The sequence below is a fragment of the Drosophila obscura genome, unplaced genomic scaffold (genome assembly GCF_018151105.1).
Source record: "Drosophila obscura isolate BZ-5 IFL unplaced genomic scaffold, ASM1815110v1 contig_58, whole genome shotgun sequence".
Classification (NCBI taxonomy): domain Eukaryota; kingdom Metazoa; phylum Arthropoda; class Insecta; order Diptera; family Drosophilidae; genus Drosophila; species Drosophila obscura.
The window spans coordinates 3,039,118-3,045,197 of record NW_024542848.1 but is presented as its reverse complement, the minus strand read 5'-3'; positions in this window follow the sequence as shown (position 1 = coordinate 3,045,197).

Genomic DNA, 6,080 nt, shown 5'->3' with positions numbered 1-6,080 from the left:
GTAATTGTAAAGCACAAAGGTGCGACATAGAAACGATTTGTGCTTCGGGTCGTTATCTTGGTATAGCTTATATTTGAGTTTGCTGCTATTTCCTAAATCAACGAAGCCATACTTTTGGGCACTTCTTGTCAATTCGTTTCTTAGAATATCCAAATAAAACTCCTTCGTCATTATGTCATTAAAAATGCGCAGCTCTCCAACGCCTTTGGATGATATTGTAACGAACCATGGTTCTAGCCATGGCTCGTCACACACGGCGAAGGGTCAGCGCATCCACGCTGGCGGGAGACAATAACCAAACTGATATACACCGAGCTAGCGAACCATGGCTCTAGCCACGGTTCTCCACAAATAGCGGTGTGTCAGCACCCCGGAAATAAAATAGTCTTAAGCACACAATTAATTAAGAACTCTCGATCAACAACACCCCACCTCTTGAGACAATTGTGAAATCAGCAGCCTACAATGTCGCAATAATCCAAGCCGACACAATTTCGCATTAAGAGATATCATTGGCGTTATTTCACAATAAGTCAAGCTAGCATAAAAGTATCGAAACATCGACCCCAATTCAGATATCACCTCCGCGATGCAGAGTTAGCAAAAACTCATTTCTTTTGAAACCAAATACCCAATTCCCAACTGCACCTTCCGGGATGCAGCATCAGCAAAACCACCATGACTCACTAAAAATTGTCAGCGAAGCACCAAGCTTCGGCCTAGTTACCACTACAATTATTATTACCCAATAACCTTAAGTCAGCAAGAATTAATTATTTCCGGGTCTCAGGTGCGATCGCCAGCTGCATAAAAGGGCCAAGATCGGCCGAAAGAGTAGGCAGTCCATCAGCCCGAATACAAGATACAGGCAGTCCATCAGCCCGAATACAAGATACAGGCAGTCCATCAGCCCAAACACAAGACACTGCACAAGGCAGTCCCTCAGTCACACACCCTAGACACTGCACTAGGCAGTCCATCAGCCCAAACAAAAGACACTGCACAAGGCAGTCCCTCAGTCACACACGCAAGACACTGCACTAGGCAGTCCATCAGCCCAAACACAAGACACTGCACAAGGCAGTCCCTCAGTCACACACCCAAGACACTGTACTACGCAGTCCCTCAGTCACACACCCAAGACACTGCACAAGGCAGTCCCTCAGTCACACACCCAAGACACTGTACTACGCAGTCCCTCAGTCACACACCCAAGACACTGCACAAGGCAGTCCCTCAGTCACACACCCAAGACACTGTACTACGCAGTCCCTCAGTCACTCACCCAAGACACTGTACTACGCAGTCCCTCAGTCACACACCCAAGACACTGCACAAGGCAGTCCCTCAGTCACACACCCAAGACACTGTACTACGCAGTCCACCAGCGCACCTCACAGTCAATCACCGAAGAACAAGTCTCAAATGTCAACAATTAAGTGAATGAAAGAGTAAAGAATAAAACAAAAACCACAAAAGCAAAAACCACTGCATCATAATTTCTTCCCTTGCCTACTGCTTTTCAAGGCCAGCTCAAAACCTGAAGTTCTCCTACAAACTACAAATTTTCTTGTAGTGGACCCTGGACAGACTGAATGCTCACCTCAGCCTGAAATAGGACCTCACAATATGCATCCCCACACCATCACTGAGAGCTTGAGGGCTGTATTTGGCTTTCGCCAAACTTTGCATGGTCCCTCATTATAATATAGCATTATTTTGCTCTCGTGACAAAAAATCACGTCATTCTAGTACTCTGGCGAATTGTTAACATTAAAAATAGCGATATTCAAGCGCCTTTCGATATTAACAACGGACAGCAATGGCTTCTTCCTTGCAACATGTGACCAGTACTGGTGGCTATTTAGCAATTTTCTTACTGTCTCATGGCATACGGTCTTATTGCAGTCGGTTTTAATGTCATTCGCTAATTCTCTCAGGCTTGCTTGCGGTTTATTTTCAAAAGTTTTCATAACCTTTGCACAGTCCCTCCGAGAAAGCTTTGGTGGTCTGCCTTCAAGCCTGTTTTCTTTTTCCGCGCGGTTTATGATATTATAAACTGTTCTGAGTGTAATATCAAAGTTTCAGCTTTCAGTGACTTGAACCGACAACATTTTTAGAACGAATGAAGGCAAGGAAGACTAGAAAAGAGCATGCGATCGGTCGTTTTCGTGCTTTCGGTCCCGTTAGTTTTCTTTTGGTACTCTTTTTTGCAGTGTTTGCATTTTGCAAAGAATTTATTGACAGCGTCAAAAATGCTGTTTTTTGGTTTTCTTCATTTCTTTTACGTTTTGCTTGGAATTTCGTAATGTTTTTTTTTTTTGTCATACCTATAGCTTATTTATGGCCGGCAAAAATCCTCCCGCTGAACCCTCCCAGAGGGTGCCGGCTGGGCAATGGGCACTGCATTATCCCGAATCGGGTAATGCATTGCCGCTTTGCTCTGTCCGGGGAATGCAGTGTCTAGCCAAGGCCAGGTCCAGGTCTTCCCGACCAAAAATTTGGGGGAACTGAACCATGGCCATGGCTGGAGGTGCCTGGCGGGTAGGCATAAGACGCTAGGGGGTGGTCCCCCCGAAAAATATTAACCAGCATGGACCCTCTGGGCCAACAATGGAGTGGACGAAAGATGAAGCAAGGGTTGGGATGTCAACCCAAACGTCGGTGGAAAGCGTGGCTGCTACCACCGGCGGGCACGGGGAGGAGCAATCCTCTCTGCGTGTCGCCAGCGGCCACAGCTCTGATATGACGGGAGCAGGTCATATCAGTTGCAATGCTACTGCCACAAAAACGACTAACTCCAGGTTGAGCCGCACAGGTGCCGTGGTCGATACAGACTCGGACCTGGAGAGCGTGCTCTCTGTAACCAGCCTTCTCCGCTCCCCGGAACCAGGTTCCAGCTCCCTGCGTAGGGAAGGGCCGAAGCGTTCCAAGGAGGGGTTGAAGGCGAAGGCGCATTACAAAGCGGCCCTCAAGATCATGGGACGGCTCCAGGGCAGGAAGGACCTCTCTGAGGAGGAGAAGGCCAAAATGACCTGGGCCGAAGAACGGATAAAGGAGGGCCGGCTGCACTTCTCGCAGATGCCGCAGATGAAGGCATCGACGGAGGGATTTGCCAACAAGGTTGAGGAGAGTCTCGCCACCAAAAGGCAACGCTCGACCGAGAGTGCCAAGAACGACACTCCGGTGAGCAAGCGGCAACGCGGGCCCAAGGTGGCAGCCCCCACACCCAAACAGGCGAAACGTCCCCAAAAAGCGAAGGTCAGTGAGGTAACCAAACGACATTTAATCGTGGCACTCATTGACCGGAGCGAAGAGAATGGCAAAATAACGGCGGCGCGGTGGAAGATGGTGCACGCGCGGCTCGTGGATGCGCTGTTCGCCAGAATGGAGGAGGACCCAACGGCCCCCATGCCCACGTTCGATGGTGAAGGGTGGCTCAACGGGGTAAAAATACTTAAATGTATTGACGACCCCACACTCAAATGGCTGACGCAAACGGTCTGCCAACTGGAAGCGTTGTGGGAGGGGGCCAAGCTGGAGGTGGTGGACAGGGAGCTAATCCCGTCCATACCAAAGGCAAAGGTACTCTTCCCCATCGTAATCCAAGGAGACCGTGCGCTGAAGCTGCTACAGAGGCAGAACCCCGATGTGCCAACGGCTAATTGGAGGATTCTGCATATCGGGAGCCCACTACCCAACGAGGGGGGCCAGAGTGCGATCATCCAGATCAGCAAGGAGGCAGAGGACCTGCTATACCCAAGATTCGGGAAGATGGCGTGGGGGATGGGCAGTGTTTACCTGCGGCTGAGAAAGCGCCACCCCGAGGACAAAGATGCGCACACTCTGCAGGCGGGCGAGGTGGAGAAGGACCTTGGTCTGGACACCATCGTGGAGGCCGCACAGGGTCTTGCGCTGGACTCGGAGGAAGAGGGGGAGGACGGTGACCTGACGGTAGTAGTCAACCCGTCGAGTGGAGCTGAGCCAGACGCACATGGTGAGTGTGCTGCAGCTCAACCTCCACAAGAGTAAAATTGCGTCGGCGGAGCTCCTCTTTGCCATGGAGCAAGGGCCCGCCGACATAGCCTTAGTCCAGGAGCTATGGGTTGCCTCAGGCAATGCTGTGGCCGGGCTAAAGCCCTCAAATTTTAACGTATTCTATACACCATCGGTAAGCAGGAACAGAACCGCCGTACTCGTACGGAAGGGAATCCATGCTCACCTTATGTCTCATTACAGCACTGACGATCTGACCGTGGTGATACTAGAAAGCAAGGAAAGGCGCCTGGTGGTAGTCTCCTGCTACATGGCTCACGACAGGCCAGCTCCACCTGAAGAGTTGAGGCATCTAGTGGCGGAAGCCAGCCCGAAGGACCAGCAACTTCTCGTCGGCACGGACGCAAACGCACATCACAACGTGTGGGGAAGCCCCGACATCAACGATAGAGGTGAGTCCCTCCTAGAATTCATACTATGAACTAACCTAGAAGTAGCAAACGTAGGAGAGGAATACACCTTTGTAGGTCCCACCTCTTCAAACGTGCTAGACTTAACACTCGTAGCGGGAACAAGTACGGTGGTATCTGGCTGGAGAGTCCTTGAAAGACCATCCTTCTCAGACCACAGGTACATCCAGTTTAAGTGCGAATTTGAACACTCTCCGAATATAACTGTCTATAGAAACCCCCGGAACACAAACTGGGAAAAGTTTAAAAAGACAGTTACCTCGAAGCTCGCGAATCGTCCGGGCACAGTGAAATCCCCGGAAGACATAGAAACGTCCCTAGAGACCCTATCCAGGGAACTACTGGATGCATCCCACGCATCGTGCCCACCCTCGAGAACGAAAAAGAGGACCAAACCACTCTGGTGGAACCGGGACCTATCGCTCCAAAGAAACAACCTCAAAGAATTCTTCAAAATCGCCAAACAGGCGAACGAGGATATGATCAATGAGGAATACAAAACCCTACTTAGGGAGTACAAGAAGGAAATACGCAGGGCACAAAGAAACTCGTGGAGGAACTTCTGCTCCAATATCGAGAAAGTCCCAGAAACGGCTAGACTTCGGAAGCTGCTATCAAAGCAACCTACCATACAGAGTCAGCTGAAGCGAGAAGATGGACAGTGGACTGAGGGCAGTGAAGAAGCCCTAACAGCACTAATGGAAGCTCACTTCCCAGGATGCACCGAGGTTGCTGACGCTACAACGCATCAGGACCTAGCAACTGAGGAACAGCACCCCCCAACAGATCTCATATCGTCTAGGAGAATCCACTGGGCTATAGACTCCTTTGTGGGTACGAAAGCACCTGGACTAGACGGTATATTCCCAGCCATGCTACAGGTGACCAAAGACGTGATCACCCCATGGCTCTCTGCAATATACTCAGCTTGCCTGAGCACGGGCTATATCCCTATTCAATGGCAGACCTCGAGGATTGTCTTCCTTCCAAAGGCAGGAAAGTGCAGCCATATGAGCCCCAAGGATTACAGACCGATAAGCCTCACCTCCTTTCTACTCAAAACACTAGAAAAGCTGCTGGATCTACACATCAGGAATGATGTAGGGAGACTGATGTCAACCAACCAGCATGCCTACACCAAAGGGAAATCGGTAGAGACGGCACTGCACTCGCTAGTAGCCACCATCGAGAGAGCCCTCCATAATAAAAAGTATGCTCTAGGAGTGTTCGTAGACATATCCGGAGCATTCAACAACGTCACTACGAGCGCTATTATGGACCGCCTAGAAGCGACCAATACACATGCCGCAATCAACCTCTGGATAAAGAACCTTCTAAGTTGCAGACGGGTGCAATCAAAGTGGGGCACCGCTTCCATGGTGAGGGGGGCGCATAGAGGCACACCACAAGGTGGGGCCCTGTCGCCCCTCCTGTGGAACCTGGTGGTCGACGACTTAATAAAGAGATTCGAGAGGAGAGCCCAAAAAATAACAGCCTATGCAGATGACATAAGCATAATTATTACGGGAGTATGTCCATCGACCCTCAGCTCCATAATGGAATCAACACTCAGGGAGATATGTGAGTGGGCAGGAAAAGTAGGACTCAGTATCA